Raw genomic sequence first — 21,632 nt, 5'->3', positions numbered from 1 at the left:
TTGAGATCGCAGTAATCACTGGGAGCGAAATCTGGCGAATATAGTATACCTATGTGAGAACAATCCAAAGCTCATTTCATGCAATTTTGCCATCGTTTCCATTGATTTGTGACACTGCGCATTGTCTTGATGAAACAACACTTTTTTTTATCTTCAAATGGAGTCTTTTTTCCGCAATTTAGGCCTTCAAACGGTCCAATAACGCAATAACTGTTGATAGTATTTCTCTTCTCAAGAGAGTCAATGAATATTACAACACGCACATTCCAAAATACCGAGGCCATTCCAGCCGATTGTTGTGCGTTCGGGCGCTTTGGACGAGATTCACCAGTTGCTCTTTACTCAGATGGCAATCTTATTGATTCCGAAGTGAATTGATGGATCCATGTTTCATCGATTGTCACATATCGACGCAAAAATTTCGGTTCCGTGACCAAACACAGTTCAGAATCATCAAGACGTTTTTGTTTTTGGTAAACAGTGAGCTCGCGTGTCACCCACGTTGAACAGAGCTTCCTCATATGCAAATATTCATGCGTCATAAAGCCAACACTTTTTTGATATCTTTAGAATGTCAGTTAACTCACGCAACTTCACTTTTCGATCATTCGAAACGATTTTGTGTTTTTTTTAATTGTTGTAAGTCATGCCCGAAAGAAAATAACGCCGGCCGCCACTGGTAGCCATAAACCAATGGTGACGTAGCTAATAGCGCGCGAATGTGTGATGATTTCCCGCCACTCGAGAAGCAGCGAGAATAATGCTACCGATTTCGACAGAATTTCGGCGAAATTCCTACGGATTACGATATTTGAACGCTAGCTGCGAGCATATCTAGTAAGGAGATAGACATTCAAAAAGAAGTTGAAATTTAGTTGAAGTATTTGTTGTATTTAAAGTGAAATAAAGTTAAGTTTGATTATTCAGTGTAGTCAATTATTGGTCAACCCACCCACGGGGAGAAACGTAACAATATTTTCCGGTGTTACTGCCTCATTTGGACGTCAATTGCGTTCTGCATCATCGGTGCTTCTATGACCACGTTTGAAGTCAGCAAACCAACGTTTAATTGGTGTTCCTGATGGAGCAGAGTCCTTATTGTTTTTGATCCATTGTTTTGAAAATAACAAAAGTAGCGTCACTCTTAGCACAAACTTATGAGTAGAATATCATGAAATATCAACAGCTTTCGTTTGAATGTTAGTACTGAAGGAAAAAGCGATGACTGCAATAATACTAACATGTTAGGCCCAAGACTTTTCAGCCCATGTAGTATACATAATGGATATTGAGAATGTGTACAAAAATATTGTTCCTGTAAGGTAGAAGAGGAGAACAGCTGTGTGAAATATCACAATACAAGGAGAGCATTGAAACAAATGAACGACCTCTCAGTATCATTGTGATGTAATTTTCTTGATGACAATTTTATGTTTGTTCATCACATGAATTCTCAAATTGGTTTTCCTATGGGTTTTGTGAGTACAATATGGGCATTTCAACTTTGGTGGTACGCCACATTCCCTCAAATGAGTCAACAGGTGGCATCTTCGTTTGATAATTCTTCCACACTTGTGACACTCATGACCAGAGTTTCTTTCTGTAAATATCAATTTAATGAAACATATTATCCATTATTATCTTTTATAAGTCATATCAACTAGAATATAAATTCACTAAATAACTGTAAAGCAGATGTCTGCCCTGAAACTATTTGACAGGAGAAAGTGAAGTCCTATACAGGGTGTTTATTAAACCTGCAGCAAAAATCAAGGGACTATTCCTTGGTCTATTCTAAAGATATTTTGTTCTTTGATGATATTTTTGATAGGATGCTTTGTTTCGAAGATACGGTGCGAAAATAAATTTTGACAATAAAAATTTTGGTTATTTTAAAATTATTTACGTAGCTGAAATGAAAGTTTAGCGTACTACACTGGACCTACCAAGTAATAAAAAATCTAACAAGTCCGGTGGGAGATGTGGAACATTTGAGAAATCGGATAATTGCTAGGTGTAAATCAGAAACGATCCTCAAACAAGACTCATCAGATGACAAAATATCCTTAGACTAGTCCAAAGAATAGTTCCTTAAATTTTTGCCGCATTTTTAATTAACACCCTGTATATTTTGTATTATTTCATCTGACTCATTAAAAACATTTTACAATTGACCAAAGAACCGTCGTTATTTAGAAAATAATTTTCTGCTAGATTTCGGTATATATCTCTGTAACGGTTCAAATAAATAAACGAATAAAAAATTTATAAATGCTATTGTAAATTACTTCCAATATTAAATATAAATGTAATATCGATATTTATTTTAATATAAAGGTTTAAATTAAAATATTTTTAGTAATGTAAATAATGTTTTTCGGACCGGAGCTCAAACGTAATCTAGCCAGTACCTCAATCGACATTGTTTTGGGTGGGGAAAAATTACCATAAAAAATGAAACAAAAAACCTCGGACTCTGGTTAGACAATGAATTGAGGTTCACAAAACATGTTAATCAACTTTGCTGAGGTTCATATAATACACTCAAACAACTTCATCCAAGTAGACAATTCATGAGTTCCGCTCTGAAAATTCGTGTTTGTGAGTCCCTCATTTTATCGAAACTGGCTTACTGTGACTACATTTATGGGCCCGCACTTCTGAGTGTTGACAGTAGTCGACTTCAAAAAATACAGAACTCTTGTATTAGACTTTCCTTTGGAATACGCAAATATGAGCACATAAGTCATAAATATCGGGAAATGCGAAAACTGAAATTGCTAGATATGAGAAAATTACATATATTGAATATGACTCATGAAGTACTGAAATATAGGACATCAACATATCTATGTGACAAACTAATCAAAATCGGGAATCTGAGTGATTATAATACTCGTAACTCGGTACCTCGGGGTTACTGGTAATGTACAAACATGAAACCTTCATTTTTCAGCGATCTTTCACGTACAATGCCTGTGAGTTCTATAATCAACTTCCGCATGATTACAGTACATATACTCTGATGAACTTCAAATGAAATCCCCATTATCACCTCAATATGATTAAAAATGTCGAACTCTGCATCTACAGAACGGATAACGACCAGTCAATCACTTTATGAATTTAATAATTCATTTGATAGATCTCAGATAGCAGAATTATTCTAGAATTATACTCATCGTAGATATTATAGCTAAGATAATTAAGGAAATTGGAATTTAATATTGTATTTCCCTGGTTGAGTTAAAAAACACCCTCGGGTGACACTTCGCCACTTTATCTTTGTTTTGTTGAATACCTATTATTGTTATCTCTTTACATGTGTGTTCAAAGATGAATAAAGAAGATTTATCATTATTATTATTATTAAAATGTTATCCAGATTGGTGCGGATATTTGAAACATCTGATGAGGATTATAGGGTTCCATGTTAGTGACATTTTATCTCTTTCATGTACTATATTGTGTATCAATTCTCTGAATGATTTCTGATTCAATTCCATGACGAATATTTGGAGTACAAACTGAATAGGAAAAATTGTTTTTTGTATAATTTAATGTTCAATATAGGAGTAGTTGTTTCGAAAATAAGTTTATTTTCGTGTAATTCAATGTTTATATAGAAGTAGTTGTTTCAAGAGTGCTTTGTTTCAGTTTCCACTACTGGAAAATCCTTAAGGCGCTCTTAGAGCCGTGCCTATGCGAAAGTAGTAATTCACATTGGATACGAATCGGTGTATATTAAATCCATTTGGAAAACTTTCTCAGGAAGTTTATACCACATGAACGCAGTTCTCCAAATGAAAGAGTTCTTAAACAGTGATGTTCGAGGTGTACTGAGTTGAACCTCAAAACGATAAGCAGCCACAGTCAGTCGCGTTTTTCTGATATGTGCCGTTCTTGGTGGAATCAAGTGTGCCAAGTCACTTGAACATTTCTCGTCTATAGAAGAGAGATACATCTCCAACTTTTCTTCGATGTTCCAGACTACCAAGATTTTTGTGTCTCCAATCAAGTGGAAGGCTGTTTTCTGGATGGAATCCAGCAACTTCAGGTGACTGAAAGTGACTTCTTTGCATGACCTACTCTTCTTTGCAAATATTTCATTTTGGAATGGATTACTTGATTTCTTCCTTCTCCCACATTTTTGTATGAAGATGGAGAAGTAGAAAGCCAAAACTTGTTTTCCCAATATGAAAGAATACTGATTGTAGCATATTGATTGTAATATTCTTTTACGCAAACGCTAAATAGCATATAAACATTATTAATAATCCATAGTTAATCAAAAAGTATTGGTCGATAAGCTCATGAAATAAAAATATTTCTAGAAATGTGGGTTTGTGAAACTTTTTACAGTACCTGTGAATATTGAAAGAATGAAAAATTGAAACTCAGAATTGGTACTTTTTATGTCTGTTCTAGCAACAGTCTCAGATTTTAGATATCACAGATGAAAAAGTAGAAAAAGCAAATAAAAAATGCAGTTCTCCGAATACAAAGTGGAATATTTTTTTTATCCCTGAGGTTTGCAGAATTCAACTGGGGAATAGAATATTAGAATATTATAAAAACATTTTATATGGATGTTTTTGTTTTTAAGTGGCAATAAAATCGCAATAAAATCGACAGGTTTTCGACAAAAATAAACTCATAACTGACAGACAATTAGGCTTCATTGATAACAGTAGCACATAATCAGCAGTTCGAGATTTCATTAAAGAAACAACAAAGGCCTTGAAATTATTATTATTCTCTAGGAATTATTTATTCCTAGGAAACTCTATGTGTTGAAGTGAATGACGAAAATAGTAAGTATCGTAATATTTCAAAAGGAGTTATATAGGGAACTGAATTGGGACCTACACTGTTTTTGATTAATATACATATCACTTATTTCACAAATCATCTCATATTATACGCTGATGATACAAAAATAGTGTACAGAGGCAAAACATAGGAAGATGTTGGTATATTTCGAAAGTCTTGAGTGATAACTTTCTCAATTCAAACATTTCAAAAAGAAGTCTGTAAGGACTCATCAGCCAGAAAAACAGACATCACCCACGCATACATTTATCAAATTGTGAGAAGGTACTCTGTAGATATCCAACCATAAAAAAATCGAAACTCAAATAATCTGCATGCATAATCTGTCAACAGCAGGAGGTGGAATGTTTGCTATTTGGTTGTAATGTTACAGTGAATACTTTCATCGAAATGAGCGACATTTGAATCAGTGCACGTTTACCAACGTAACACAAGTCGATTATTTTCTTCAGCGTAAAAATTACGTGCTAGGAATTCGATGGAGTCGACAAAGGTCGTTTTTGCCAGCTCCTGATTGGCGAAGTTCTACTGGTGAGAAAGTTATCGAAGTGTTTGACAAGGTGCTAGTCGGTTAGCTACAGCTCTGATGCATATGGTGGGTGAGGCAGAACTTCGACGCATACTTTTTTGATTTCTGGACGGTGATTTGTGAAACGTGCTGACGGACGTTCTCGTAGAACAGTATCGGAGAACAGTGCCGGCTGCTGCTGATAATTTCCTCACAATAGGACTCTGCTGTGATTGTTTGGCACGATCACAGAAAGTTATAGTGAACCACACCAGCCGCTGACCACCATACCATACAGTAACCACGGTTTTTTTGGTGGGTTCTCGCTTTTGGGAAGTACCTGGGTGGGTTATTGGTGTCCAACCACTGTCCTGAAAATCTCTTCTTATCGTAGACGATCCACCTTTTATCATTTGATCATTTTAGTTGCGCAAAACCAAAGGAAAACAGACTTCAAAACGTAACAATTTCTGTGGATCATTCAAATCATCCACTTTTCGAGCTTTTTGACCTTTCAAATACTTTGCAAACCATCAAAAGCCACATGAGAGCTGACGCCCAGTTTTCGCCTTCCCACGCACTATTCGTGATGAGTCAATCTTCATCAGGGTCTTCAAAACAGTTGTACAAAGTTACCAAATTATGTTTACGTTTATTCATCATTAAGGGTTAGTAGTTTAAAAAGTATTTGGATGTTTGTTGGGACCCTGATATAGGTTTATACCTCTTCAGGGTTTACAATTTTTCCTATCAGTGTTAGTATGTGTTAGTATGTGGTTGAATTATGGATTATAAATTGTAAGTTATAGGTCATGGTTTATGAATGATAAGTATAAGTAGTGAATTCGGTTGTCCTGCTTCTTGGCTGTGGTCGGTATTCATGGGAGTGTGGATTTATGTTGAGTTCTGAAGTGTTGATGATTTCATTTGAGTATCTCAGGGCGTTCCAGGCTGTGATTTTCCGCTATCTGATGGCTAATGGATATTCCTCAAGGATATTCTGGATCTGCTCCATAGGGCCTTCCATCAACCCCAGGAGTCTGGCTGGGGAGCCACGGTAGCTTTCTCCGTGGTATCCTTTTGGCGCCTCCACGGGGCCTCCATGGGGAGGTAAGGATGTTGATGGCCGCGATGTTTTGGCTTCTCATAGTTCTCGTAGCGTATCTGCCTTGAAGTTCCCGAATTCTCAAATTGATCGGGGTAATATCTATTTGGTTGTATAAATTGTTTGAGGGATATCTGGAGGGGAGGTTGTGGATATTTCTTAGGATTTTTCTCTCGGTTCTTACTATTCGGTGGACTTGTCTTAGGGATAGGATGCTATAGATCGTGGCTTTGTGGTCCACGACAGGTCTTATGAAGGTTTTGTATGTGTGTAAGAGAGTCTTACTGCTGCATTTACCGAGCTTGCCTCTCAGGGCCTTTAGGAGGTTTGCTCTTTTCCGGAATTTGTGCAGAGTTTCTCTAAGGTCGGTCTACCAGTTGAAGGTACTTGTGAAGGTAACCCCCAAGTAGGACACCGAGTTTTGGAGGTGGAGGTTTTCTCCTAACAGTCTGAGGTTCAAGTCGTTAGTGTTAAGTTTAGGACGGGTAGTGGTGTTTGGGTGTCTAAAGAGAATTGTTTGGGTTTTGACGGGATTTATTTTGATTCGCCACTTGTTGCACCATTGCTCGAAGTGGCCAATCATTGTCTGGGTTTTTGTTTGTAGGATGCGAGTACTGGTAGCAGATGCGTATAGGATAGTGTCGTCCGCATATTGCAGGATTTTTTTGGGAGGTGGGAGTGTCATGCACATAGATTAAGAATAAGGTGGATGCAAGGATAGAGCCTTGGGGTACGCCGGCTTTGAGGGTGAATGGAAGGGATAGGGATACGCCGACTTTTACGCGGATTTGTCGGTTGGTGAGATAGGAGGCGACTAGTCTGATGAAGTGTGGTGTGAGTTGGATTTTAATTAGTTTCCAGATCAGGCCCGGGTGTCAGACCTTGTCGAATGCTTTTTCTATGTCTACCAAATTATTGAACATCAGAGTTTATATGCCTATCAATGTATCATTGACAGGCGATGGGTCGTTATGCGCAAGCGACTATGCGATTCTCTTCCCATTGGCTCAGCATTACGCCATCTCTCTCGCCACGCTGAGCTCATACACCTATAGTGTATACAGTTGTTTATACTACAGTCCTACTAACCTGTGTTTTACTAAATCAATATTTTTTTTGATAATTAGAAATACAATATGTCTGACAGTGATAACTTAGAAAGTAAAAGTGAGCAGCCTCTTGCAAAGAAAGCAAAATCACACTACCACATCCATTTAAATCATTAGTAAGTTAATTAAATTATTATAATTTGATTTGAAAGGGATATATTTTCAGGAGTGATTAATTTTTGGGAAAGAAAGTTTTTGGCTTTCTACTACTCCATCTGATACAAAAAAATGGATGAGAGAATCTTCCAAAGAAAGGAAGGAAGTAATAATTTGAAAATAAGTAACTCTATACATGGATGTGTAGATCATGCAAAGAAGTAACTTTCAGACACAAACTGAAAGAAAGTCCTCCTTTAATGTTATCCAATTTGGTACTGAAGAGCCTTAAGGCAAGTGTCTTAAGGCGAAACACGTGTATACCAGTTAGAGTGACAGTGTTCCATGCGAGTACAATTTATTACCATTCATTCAAAGTAGAACTCATGTTATGATTCTTATTCCTCAACAAATGTTCGATATACAAACTGAATAGAGAAAAGTATCTTCTGTATAATTCAGTGTTCATATAGAAGTATTTGTTTCGAAAGAATTTTTTTCTTTCGTGTAATTCAATGTTTATATGAAAGTAGCTGTTTCAGGAGGACTTTCTTTCAGTTTGTGTCTGAAAGTTACTTCTTTGCATGATCTACACATCCATGTATAGAGTTACTTATTTTCAAATTATTACTTCCTTCCTTTCTTTGGAAGATTCTCTCATCCATTTTTTTATTATAATTTATAATTGAAGTATGCATTTATCTGTGCATCAAGCCCGCATCTATTTGATCTATCTGAAGGGTCAGTAAATGTAAAATCTACTGGTTGAATTGGAATTTTCAGACCACATAATATTTTTAAATTGATTATTGAACAATTTTAATTTCATTCTAATGAAAAATAATGTACTGAAACACTTGCTTGAAAAATAAATTTCATAAAGACTGACATAATTGTATTTCAAAATCAGCTGATAGCGAGTAGCACAGAAATGTTTTCCTCATTTGTCATCACCAATAACCACAAATTAAATATATAATTAACTGATTTTCTTTATTATTGATATTTATAATTAGAAATCTCTAGTAATATATTGCAATATATAGCTAAGTTTCTTGAGTTCACTATTATATTGAAGTCACATCAAATTTTTTTCTTGTATATTTCAAATACATAATTTTTATAAATATTTCGATACCCAACTATCATCACAGTGGTCACAAAATATTATTATTTATATTGAAACGGTAGAAATATTTTTAGGAGTACAGTACAGTACATTTGGGAAAAGAAAGGTTTTCGCTTTCTACTTCTCCTTTTTCATCAATATGGAGAAGTGGAATGTCAATAAATTTTTCCCCAAAAACATTCAGGCTTGTTAGCGGTTGGTGCCTGGTTTTCACTTTTTTTTTCGCTTCTTGGCGTACGTCAGACTTGTCCATTTCTTCCAAGCCTCGAAGGCTTATCCAGACTTTGGAGCTACAAATATATGGACAACCCAAATTGTGTCTAGGAGCCATTGGGAGCCTGGACACAATTTGCCTTCGTTGTCCATATATTGTTTGCCTCTTGTCACATTGTCATAAAATATGACGAGCTGCCCCTGTCTCTTTGTTGCACTGCCCGCAGCTGGGGTCTCCGTTGTATAGCCCTGGCTCTGACTTGGTCAGGGTGTCTTCTAATTATTTTTCCATCTGGTATATCCACCTTATAATTCAACGGGTGAAAATGGTTGTGAATCATTATCTTTGAAAACCTCCATCGTTAAACTCAGATGTTTCCTGCTCATTTGTCGAGCATTTGGAAACAATCTAGTAGACCACTGTTATAATATTCATGCAGTCATTGTTCACTGTGGTTCTGGTGTTGAATTTGGTCATTATTACGCCTTGGTCAAAGACGAATCGAACTGGTTTAAGTTTGACAATAGTTGTGTAACGAAGTGTTCTAGCGATGTATTGAATCTATTGGAGCCTCTGGAGACACCCTACATTTTGTTTTATAAAAGAGAGAACATTGGCAGATCAAGATCTTCAGATGATGTGGTGCTGCAGGTTTTTACGGATTTTCTTGCAGCTGAAAAAGCAAATGCGCCACTAGAATCAATGAAGTCGCCTCGGAGCGCCAATTAATTTTTATTGTTGTTTTACAATTTCATGATTTGTATCTTGATAACATTTTATTTTTAAAAACTGTATTCATCGAAGTGTTTAGTAACCTGTTCATCAGAATCTCGGCTGGCCATTGTTAGGTTAGATTGTGAGCATGTATGTTATTTGTAAGTAGTTACCTCGAGAGATTCACTGAATTATTCCTTGCTTGTCATCTTTATCAGTGAATTTTTCACATTATGTGTCATTCCTTGCCCATTATTATTTGATATATTATGAGAAAATGAAATAAATGCATGCTTTGGGAATATTGAAAATTAATTTTGTCAAAATATACTAAAAACCGAAATATCAAATATTTGCACGATCAGTTATGAACGTATTGTGAAATTTTACACCTAAACAGTAAACAAAGTATCAGATATACGAATATAAGCTTTTATGGCCGCAGTCATGATGAAAGAAAAAAAATCAGGCTGGTAGGCCATTATCGAATGGAACCAGAAGTATCAAAAGATATCTCTGCTACTAGTGCAGACATTCCAGTGGTTGATTCCGGAGATGAAGGTTATATCTCGAAGTTTCATCAATGACTAACTAGCAAGCTACGTGATCACTAGCATTTATAATTTTAGAAGTAAGTCGAAGTGATGTTTGGGGTGGTGATGATGATGTGGATGATGTTGATGGCAGAAAGATCATTAAAATGCGCACTCGTGATTTGTCCGCACATTTTCTGGATCGTTCTAATTGGAGGTCCGCACTGTTACTCGGTTTTTCTAATAGGTTCACCTTGTTGACAGGAATGCTACTGGTGAAATCTTGATTGGAGTTGTATTCTAGTCCATTTCTGCTCTTTTTGAATACTGAATACCACGCTCTGTTGACCTGTATACTTTCTTCTTTTTTATTCCAATTGTCGAGGTGCTTGTGTTTTTGTACCCTGATGTTGATTATGAATTCAGTAGTTTCAAAGTAAACTGAGACACAGGAACAAGGAAGGCTGTAAACACTGACGGTTCTGGTTTGTCCTTGGTCGATTTAACAGTGTTGCGTGACTTACAAAATCTAAAGCCACCCTCCTAAAATTTACAAGTCAATTCTTCCACCTCATTCAATGAGCTTTTTTCATGATTTTTTGTTTATAGTTCACTTGATAGAAATTTTAAATTGAAAAACAGTGCACTTTGTTTCATCTCTCTAAGTACCGTTAAAAATCAAATGTGGTAGTGTGGTGACGTAATGGCCCTTTCCCCGCTTCTTGTTCGATTGACCGATAGGAACAATAGAAATAATCAACATTGCCAAATCGTAAAATTTACGGAGCCTATAATCATCAATTCAATTATGGAAGTGTATATGAACCCGTTAACGTTTCAAATAATGAAAAATTCTCCACATGGAATAGAATATACACGAAAAATAATGTTTGGAAATAAGTTCTATATCTAACTTCAGTACACAAAGTCGATAGATCACAAAATATTTACCTAAACTATGATTTTATGCATTATTCAATAATATACAGTTATGAAAATCAAAAAATATAGCAAACTGGATTACAGAATCATTTCAAATATTCAATTTATTCTACAATCGTCAATCTGTACAACTGCAATTTATTATAAAAAAAAACGATTCCTACATACGTACCTCTTTCTAATATAGCTACTGAATTTAAGCGTTACAGGCTCGCTTGAGTATATTGTTGAATCTTCTAAAACTTGAGAGGGAGGATGAATGAGATTAAGTATAGACATAATTGATTGTACTCGAACTGATCCAACAAACGGTTCTACAATACTCTACGGTTCTACGGTTTTACAAAAAAACGTTCTTTAATAAGATAATTGTAACAGTTGTATTCACACCGAGTTGACAACAATAACAACAAAAATGGCGCCTGTCAAATTGGATCATCAGATCTGTGATTAGATTATTGAAAACCAATACACTTGGTTGGATCTAGACACGATCAATTTTATTGGTCAACAGACACGCGGCCAATTCAAATTCTTGCTTTTCGAATTATTCTTTTTTCTGCAAATATAAAGAGATTTTGGGATGGATTGGGCTTAATAAGTATAATATACCCCTAACTCGATCAGTCCATAAGCAAACCAGTATCATTTTTCATAGCATGGGACAAGCCCATTCAATGATGGGATGACAAATACAACTTGCTGAATGGCAAAGTTATAGAAAATTCCATACTGGCACTTTCCGGAATTTGAGAACATGATCATGTCAAGAATTTTTTTCACTTAGCAACATTATTTCAGGCATATCATTCTTAGAAATTATATAATAAAGAACAAAACAAACTTGAAAACGTGAATTCGTTATAATGGTTCAATTGGTTACATTATGCACAGTGACCAAATGTGTTTTTAAGTTTCCCTTTTGTTTGAATCTTTTATGACAGAAGTCACACTTGAACTGTGGTTCCTTGTTGCATTCGAACCTGGTATGTTTATAAATGGAGCTGTGACGTTGGTATTTCTTTGGACACATCTTGCAGTGATACCAAATTCCATCGTTGTTTGACACTTTGAAGTAGTGAGCTGAAAATGGTAATCATTTTTGAAAAACCAGCAAACTTACAATATCTCTGACACACAAAGCCTTACTGTTTATCAACACTAGTAACAATTTTTTCAGTTTCACAAGATTAAAATGAGTGCCAGTTAAGAAGATGAACTGAATTTAGTTATTTCATGGACTTGAGAGATATTAATTATACAGATAAAAAAGAATCATGTATCCAAATGAAAATCGTAAAATGCACAGTTTTTTCAATATACATTTTATATACAAGTATTGGCCGAATGCTACATTTTAGTTCATTACTTTGTGATAAAACCACATTGTTTTCATGTATGCCGATTACACAACAATCATTGTGACGTCACCAGATCTAAATGAAATTGAAAACAGAACGAAACTAGTAATCAACGAATTCGAATGTTTGTGTAGGAACAATCATTTAATAAATAATGAAGACAAAACAATATTTATCCAGTTTTCAAGTGAGTATCAGCGTCCTCTCCAAATAAATCTAGGTTTCAAAACAACAGAACATAGAAAATTCCTTGGAACACAACTTGACAATAAATTATCTTTCAATAATCATATCGAATACTTGTGCACTTCTCTGAAAAAAACGTATTTTGCCTTCCCAACAATGAAATAAAATTTTTTGAGACAAAATCTCTTGGATATATACAATGTTGTTGTGTACTCTAAGCTTAATATAAATATTACCATTTGGGGACACTCATCAGAAATAAATAGAATCTTTATGATGCAAAAACGCTTCATTAGACTAATTTTGTAAGAAAACATTCCAAGACAAAAAAATTCACATTACCATGTATTTATTTTTACAAAATATTAAGCTACATTCATGTATATTGACATTTGCTAACAAGCAATGAGGAAATTCACTCCCATCAAACTAGACGGAGAAACGACTTCCATCAGGTAAAAATGAACCATAATGAGTACAAAGGTTTGCCACTTTATGCCGGGGCAAAATACTTTAACTTATTACCACAGAGCATCAGAAGTGAAATACATTTTCTCAAATTCAAGAAAAAAGTCAAAGGACTTTTTGGTATACAACAAGTTGTTTTTACTCCGTGAAAGAGTATGAAAATAATATTTTTGTGTAACATGTATCGTTATTGATATAATTGATATCAGATAAAATATGCTGGTTTTTTTTATTAAAACAACAATAAAAATTAATTGGCGCTCCGGGGCGACTTCATTGATTCCAGTGGCGCATTTGCTTTTTCAGCTGCAGGAAAACCCGGAAAAACCTGCAGCACCACATCATCTGAAGATCTTGATCTAACAATGTCCTCTCTTTTATAAAACAAAATGTAGGATGTCTCCAGAGGCTCCAATGAATTCAATGCATCGCCAGAACACTTCGTGACACGACTATCGTCAAACTTAAACCAGTCCGTTTCGTCTTTGACCAAGGCGTGTGATATATACATTCATGTATCAAAAATGATGAATAAAATTTGACTTTGCCTTTGACTATTGCCAGAGGTTTCAGTTCTACTCCTATCATTTTATGAGACAGAGGAAGTCGAGCTCGTATATAAGCACTTCAAGTGGTTTCTTCCCATAAGCCCGATGACTAAATTCTATCCATCCAACAAACAAAGCAACCCCAACAATGAAAGAAACGTGATGAAAATATGATCACTAAGCCAATTGCATTGATTGAGTGAAATAAACAAGCCACCTTTTCCCCATGCCCCCTCCCGGGTTGAGTGCCCTGAAGTGGAAGCTTCCCCCCGAGCTATTTAGCGAGGAGAAGCTACTACCCCACTCCATTCACCCCCGTTCTCCGAGCGGTCCTCAACTTACTGATGGGCACTTCAGCAAGATTGACATCTGACCTCTTTTGGTCGAAAATCAGCCTTTAGGTGCTATTCTTTCGCGATCGGTAAAAAGTGTTTTGTCTTACCATTCCTAACTGAATTTTTGCATGGGGGCCCCCAAAAACTAACCGGCGGCTATTGCCATTAACGTCGGGCGTTCCTCAGTGAATCTGGGGATAATTGGATCGCGGTCGAGTTGTTCTGCGGTGAACTTGCTGAAAGAAAATCTGATTAGTAAGTTAACCGGAGTCGCCTGACGGCGACTCGTGGGGGCGGTCTTTGGTTCTGCTTCGTCAGACTTGGATGTTTGTCCCTTTCTCGGAACCTGGGGTCATCCATGTTCAACGCATCGTATAGATCGCGTAGCGCTGGGTTGTTGTGCGATCTGATTCTATCGAACACGCTTTCTGCGTGTTCTCTCATATACACGCCCACATATTGCGTGTCCAGGTCTAAGTCTCTGTATATGTATCTATTTGGGATATAGTACGGGGCGTTTACGGCGGACCTTACGCTCGCGTTCATAAACGACTGTATCTGCTTCCCTGTATGTTTGTGCGCACTGGCCCCAGGCAGTGCAGATTACAGGATTATGGGCATGAGGACGGTTTTGATCATTAGCAACTTCACTTTCAACCCCATGTTGCTTCTGCGTCCTATGATAGGTGCCAGTCGTTGTCTGGCGTGTCTAGCCATTCCAATTCTCACAAGCCACCTTACGCTGACCAATCAGATTTAACTGCAATCGGCTGGTGGAATTCATTGTTACAGTATCGAAGTAGTTTCAACGCCTGCAGGGTTTACATATACTGTATTTTAAAGTTTGAAATTTTTAAAATTTCAAGTATCATTACGGCTGAAGAAACTGCTAATTTGTGTCCCTACACTCCACCTAGAAAGAAGACAAAAAATTGCAACTTAATATTGATGAACATTTACGAAAATCTAATTGAAGCAAATCCTGTATTTATTGTTGATGAAATCGTGAGAAAAGTAGGAAAGACTGCTGAAGTTATGAGATAATATAAAAAAAGCATTCTTTTTTGGCTCCAAAACCATATCCCTCATGAAAGAAAATTATTGATAAGGTAGACGATTTTGATATAAACGCTATTAGAAAGAAACTACCTACATAATTTTTTTTCGAAATGAAATATCATAATTCAGCAGCTTTGTCGCCTGAAAGTATGGGGTAGTATGATGCGTCAAATCCGGTAGTTCTGATTTTTCGCAGACATGTTTGTGATGTTGGCCTAATGAATAATCTAATTTTTTTTTTCGTTTCAGTTGTTGACCGACCGGCTGCCCATGACGAGAGTGCTGTTTGAACTCAAAATCTACAGAATGTCTGATCCCAGTCCCCGCTTGGGTTTGTGTTTTATGTATAGGAGACTTTAAGTGAAGGTCAAGTACGCCTAGTGAAGGGAAGAGGTGTAAAACCCTTCTTGCGTCGAGTATTTCCCTTAAGAACATAAAAAATCAGCGTTTATTGAAGGTCGTGAATGAGATATATATGCACAGTGCTTGTCAGATAAAATACAACAATTCGAAGTTGATCAAAGCAGCTGTAAGCAGTGGAAAATCAAATATTACGCCATCAAGGGCCACGAGATCTGTCTCGAAGCAGTTCAATTTCAGAGAACACTGTTGTCTATGTCATTACAATGTCATTACTGCGGGAAAGTTGTCTCACAGTGCAACAATCTTGAAAGCTTCTGAGAAACGTGGTGATGAATGGGCTCTTGAAACAAAAAAACGTATATCTGAGAACACAGATTTGGTAGCCCTTAGCCCGGTTTCGCCAAACGAAGCTTTACCAGGCACCACCAACAGGAAAGTCCAGGGGAAATCGTCAGCATTTCATAGTTGATAAGGCCATGGAAAAGATGTATTTATTTCTGGAAGAGAACCCTGAGGAGTGTCAGTTTTCTCTAGATGAACTCATGAACTATATAGAAGGAGAACGACCACAACTACACCAGTGACCCCAACAGTCACTGAATTCTCACCAGTTCATAGTATGACAGAAGAAGCTCAGATCTTCAAGCAGAAAGAATACGCGTGGTGAAAGCAGCTGCTGAAGTCATACGAGAGGATTTACGATCGCAAGTGATTTATTTTTAATGTTACTCAATTTTATACAAAAAAACTTATTAACTTTTGTTGTACTTATCTTTTTTACTTCATTATTCGTAGCTTAATAAATAGTAGACGAAATGAAAGATGAAATTGTTTCATTTCAAAACTGATTTTTATTTTTAAAACATGTGTTCATTACATAAATGAGAACTTATCAATTCTTCTCTATCTCTCCTTCCTCTTTGAGTTGTTAATTTCAATGTCTTCCTAGTTCATTCTTCACCCTTGAACATCATCGTTCACACTTTCAATATTTTTTTTAACATCCCATCATAAAAAGCTTTAATGGTATAATCAAGGTCAAAATTGAATCAATCAGAAAAACAGAATTGCAAAAAATTGCAAAGTTCGAAAAAAATGATAAACTTTGAAAGGCTTAATCTCGGAAACTATTGGGTCTACAGAGTCAGTTCTAGTATCATTGTGTAGCAAATTTAGTCTACTTCAAAAACTAGTCCTTCAGGATATTCATTGACAAATTTGAAAGAACCCGATTCTTTTGCGGTTTCTTCGACTCTTTGACCAAGTTGCGTTCGGCGCTCGAGGTCACAAACTTGGACTATTCATTACGCCAACATCATAAACAAGTCTACAAAAAATCAGAACTACCGTATTAGACGCATGCTGTGATGTATAAATTTACTGGACTATTAACAATAGAGTCAGTTCTAAAAATTGTGATCGAATATCCTAATATAACAAATTTCAAAACTTCGACATTCCACATATTATCAAAGAAAATTCTACACAAGTGGTATTGAAATGTTATAGCGGCGCTGGAATGATTGTGTGGCTCTTGATGAATATTACGTTGATGAATCAAACCAGTTTTGAACAAAAAATCTCACTAGTAACCGCAAAAAAATGGAACAAATATCGGGAGTTTAATCAATTGAGCCTTCTTCTAGGTCGGTAGCCAGTCGGTTCGATGAGGGTGCTTTGTTCACTCAATCGCTCTCTGTGTGAGTCGGTGGTTCAAGCTGCAGGCTGAACGATCAATTTTCACTTGCTATCGTCCAACTCGTGTTAGGAATCACACGTTAAAAGTTAAGACCTCGTTAGTCCTTAGCTCGCACAAGTTTCGACTTGTGAGGGTTGTCGTTCGTAGGGGCGATACAGCTGGTTAACGGAAAAACATATTTTGAACTTTTTTTTATATCTACCTAACAAGTAGAGAAAAGCAGGTCTTCATCAACTACCAAAGATTTATGTGAATCATTGAACTCTAATAGACTCACATTTACCGATGATTCAAAACTCCAAAGTACTGTAGAATGCATAAATGATGTAACATCAGAAAATCAGCAGAATTCATTACATAACTGGTGTGATGGTGTGAATATATACAGGGTACAGCGCGACAACTGTCGGTTTGCAGTATTTTGACAAACAAAGGATTCATATCCCAAAAATTAGTAAATATAGGTTTTTCAAAATGCTTTATCGAATGAAAATAATGTTTTTGTTTAAAACAGTTCCGGTTATACCGGAAGCTAATACCAACTTCCTCAATTCAAATGTAACATCCTGTATATTTTCACATTTTTGAATACCTGGCATTATTCAAATTCAAAAGTTTCATATAATAATTAAATAAGCTATTATTGATCCATCAAAATACCTCCATCGTTAAATATTTCCAAAATTTTATGCAAGGTGTTCGAAATCGATGACTTATTCCAGATATATAAATATGACCCAAAACTCAAATGGAGCACCCTGTATTTTGGGATAATTTTGAAATTCCAAGATGACTCATTTTCATTAAACTTCCTCTGTATTAAAAATCAATCGTTCCCGAAAAAATTCAGTTTTTCTTGAAAAAATTAGCTATTAGAGCTATTAATTTTCCGTTGTGATTTTCATTGAAGACAGGATTTCAGATGTATAAATCCAAATGTTCTTCATTGAAAAATTAAAATATCACATATACATTTCATTGTTCATCACCTGAAGGGTGTAGTGTAAAGGGCTTCCTCTTCGTTATGGACTCGCCTTCACGGCCCCAGGAGGCGGTAGAAAAAGACCCCTGCAATGTTAGCAGGTTGCATTCCCCAAGAAATGTAGACTTCGTTCGTCTGTATTATTCGTGTGCCTCCTGCATAAGCCTATGCACACCATTTCATGTAATCGATAATAAGGTCGTTCAAAGATCATCACCGCTATAATTGTCAGAATTGGCCCGACACTCCTGGAAAAAGTACATGAAAATACCTGGACAGAACTATCGATATGAGTTTTCAAAGCAAACATTTTTATGATTACAAGCGATCTTCTACACGCCGTTCGTGAAAGATTTCCAAATACTCATAGATCAGTCCACCATATCGGCGGGGCTGATTGTGGTGAGATCTAATAGCTGTTACTTCACTAATCAGCGGGCTTCTGGGAAGAAACCACTTGAACTGAAACCACTGTAAGTGGTTTGGAATCTTTTAATTTTAATATTTCATTTTTTGTTAGTAATTGGGAAAGAAAGTTTTTGGCTTTCTACTACTCCATCTTGATACAAAAAAAGAAGGATGAGGGAGTCGTCCAAAGAAAGGAAGGAAGTAACTCTATACATGGATGTGCAGATCATGCAAAGAAGTAACTTTCAGACACAAACTGAAAGAGAGTCCTTCTGAAACAGCTACTTTCATATAAACATTGAATTACACAAAAGAAAAAAATTTTTTCGAAACAAATACTTCTATATGAACACTGAATTATACAGAAGATACTTTTCTCTACTCAGTTTGTATTTCAAACATTCGTTGTGGAATAAAAATCAGATATCATTCACATGAGTTCTACTTTGAATGAATGGTAATAAATTGCACTTACATGGAACACTGTCACCCTCACTGGTTTATGTTTTCACTAACAAGAATGACTTCATACTCAATAGTGTTATTTATCATTGTGGGTCATAGATAGATAGCTGAAAACCAATTAACACGTTTTGACTGTCAAGGACTATGTATCCACTGTTCATCTTGATTGGTAGATCGTCAAGTAGGCACCAAGTATCGGTTTATATTATTTTTTCTCATTTCTTACAGAAACCAATGACAACGGAGATACTCCCACAACAGTTTCTGCTCAACCACAAATAAAAAATTCCCTGGTCTCATCGAAAGCACCTGCGGAACAGCCAATTACTGATTATTATGACTTCATTCCAACCTTTGAACAACTTACGATGACATAAGCAGATCACGCTTATTCCGTGACATTAAAAATCGTAAGTGCAATTTATTACCATTCATTGAAAGTAGAACTCATGTGAATGATATCTGATTTTTATTCCACAACGAATGTTTGAAATACAAATTGAGTAGAGAAAAGTATCTTCTGTATAATTCAGTGTTCATATAGAAGTATTTGTTTCGAAAGAATTTTTTTCTTTCGTGTAATTCAATGTTTATATGAAAGTAGCTGTTTCAGGAGGACTTTCTTCCAGTTTGTGTCTGAAAGTTACTTCTTTGCATGATCTACACATCCATGTATAGAGTTACTTATTTTCAAATCGATTACTTCCTTCCTTTCTTTGGAAGATTCCCTTATTCCTTTTTTTGTATCAAGATGGAGTAGTAGAAAGCCAAAAACTTTCTTTCCCAAAAATTAATCACTCCTAAAAATATAACCCCTTCAATTCAAATAAGATTCCTCTTGGCTGGGATTAAATCAAATAGGTGAATGAATGTCATTACGATGTCATAGATGACATAAGCAGATCAAGCTTATTCCGTGACATTAAAAATCGTAATTCATGAATGAAGTGTGTGTATTTTCTATAATGTTATCCAATTTGGTACTGAAGAGCCTTAGGGCAAGTGTCTTAAGGCGAAACATCGTTGTATACCAGTGAGGATGACAGTGTTCCATGTAAGTGCAATTTATTACCATTCATTCAAAGTAGAACTCATGTGAATGATATATGATTTTTATTCCACAACGAATGTTTGAAATACAAACTGAGTAGAGAAAAGTATCTTCTGTATAATTCAGTGTTCATATAGAAGTATTTGTTTCGAAAGATTTTTTTTCTTTCGTGTAATTCAATGTTTATATGAAAGTAGCTGTTTCAGGAAGACTTTCTTCCAGTTTGTGTCTGAAAGTTACTTCTTTGCATGATCTACACATCCATGTATAGATTTACTCATTTTCAAATTGATTACTTCCTTCCTTTCTTTAGAAGATTCCCTCATCCCTTGTTTTGTACCAAGATTGAGTAGTAGAAAGTCAAAAACTTTCTTTCCCAAAAATTAATCACTCCTAAAATATAACCCCTTCAATTGTTAATATTTTTTAATTTTCAGCTTTTATTGATATTTGAATTTTATATTTTTTGGTTATTACTTGTATGTTATTTCTTGGTAATTTCAGTTTTCTGTTTAATGAAATTGTTATTTTCGGTTAATCTTTCTAATTTTTTTTTCAGGGATTTCAAATCAATTTATATTATACTAGTACTATGTTGCTGTATCGCTGCTGTTCCAATGTTTTTACAGACTCAGAATCAACGAACTCAGGCGTGCGCAGCGTTATAGAACAGTGCTTTCAAAAAATGGTTCTACATCGCCATCTAGTGGCAAGTTAGAAAAAAATTGATACCCTAAAAACCTTCTCTATGCAAAATTACTTATGCTTGTTAAGTTTCATCACGATCGGTTGAGCAATATAGAAGTTTATCACTTACCAACCAACCAACCAACCAACCAACCAACAAATATCTATTTTTATATATTAGATTAGACAATGGAAGTCCGAACTGATGAAGTACACCAGGAAACATTGCCAACCACCTTCAAACAAACATTCCAATGAAGATCATTTTTGATGATGCATAGTTCCTTTTCGAGACCTTCCTTTGTATTACACAGCCCGAAAGCACAGTCTACTAGAGTCGTGATGATTCCTCTCTCAGTCAATTGATGGTGGTTGGATTCCTGTACAGATACTGTCCCGTATGAGTGGGTTTTCGGTATGTTCCATTTAGTGTCGGTCCTCTTCACCAATACGTCTAAGAATGACAATTCGTTGTGTACTTCCTTCTCCATTGTGAAAGTGATCGAAGGACTTACGTTGTTGAAGTGCTTCAGGAAAGTGCCTAGTTCTGCATTCCCATGGATCCATATTATGGATCTCAACCAGACTCGGGGCTTCTTGTGGGCTTCTTCAAAGGCCAAAGTTTAACCACTCCATATACAGCGTGACCCACGGTCGATGGTAGGTTAGACGTTTCTGGAAAACGCAAAGCATGATTTTTCTGAAAATTTCACCTCTCACATTTCCTTACCTAAAATATTTTCAGCATTGCCGCGTTGCCATTTCTATCAAAAAGTCCTAGCAATTATATTTTTTTAAATGGAACACCCCGTATATTAATACATTTTTGGAATCGCT

General features: G+C 35.9%; 1 long non-coding RNA gene across 1 annotated transcript; it reads right to left on the bottom strand.

Moving 5' to 3' along the window:
- Window positions 1-12,027: 12,027 nt before the first annotated feature.
- On the bottom strand, window positions 12,028-18,793 carry LOC141481280 (uncharacterized). Its single transcript, XR_012464861.1, has 2 exons — window positions 14,347-18,793; window positions 12,028-12,266 (listed from the first exon to the last, which is right to left on the bottom strand). It is a non-coding gene; the product is annotated as an uncharacterized lncRNA (long non-coding RNA).
- Between the last annotated feature and the right edge of the window lie 2,839 nt (window positions 18,794-21,632).

This window comes from Leptinotarsa decemlineata, unplaced genomic scaffold (assembly GCF_025532065.1).
Source record: "Leptinotarsa decemlineata unplaced genomic scaffold, Ldec_3_MD MMD2_tig00000133_RagTag_RagTag, whole genome shotgun sequence".
In the NCBI taxonomy this organism is placed as follows: domain Eukaryota; kingdom Metazoa; phylum Arthropoda; class Insecta; order Coleoptera; family Chrysomelidae; genus Leptinotarsa; species Leptinotarsa decemlineata.
This window is presented reverse-complemented; position numbering and strand designations above follow the sequence as displayed.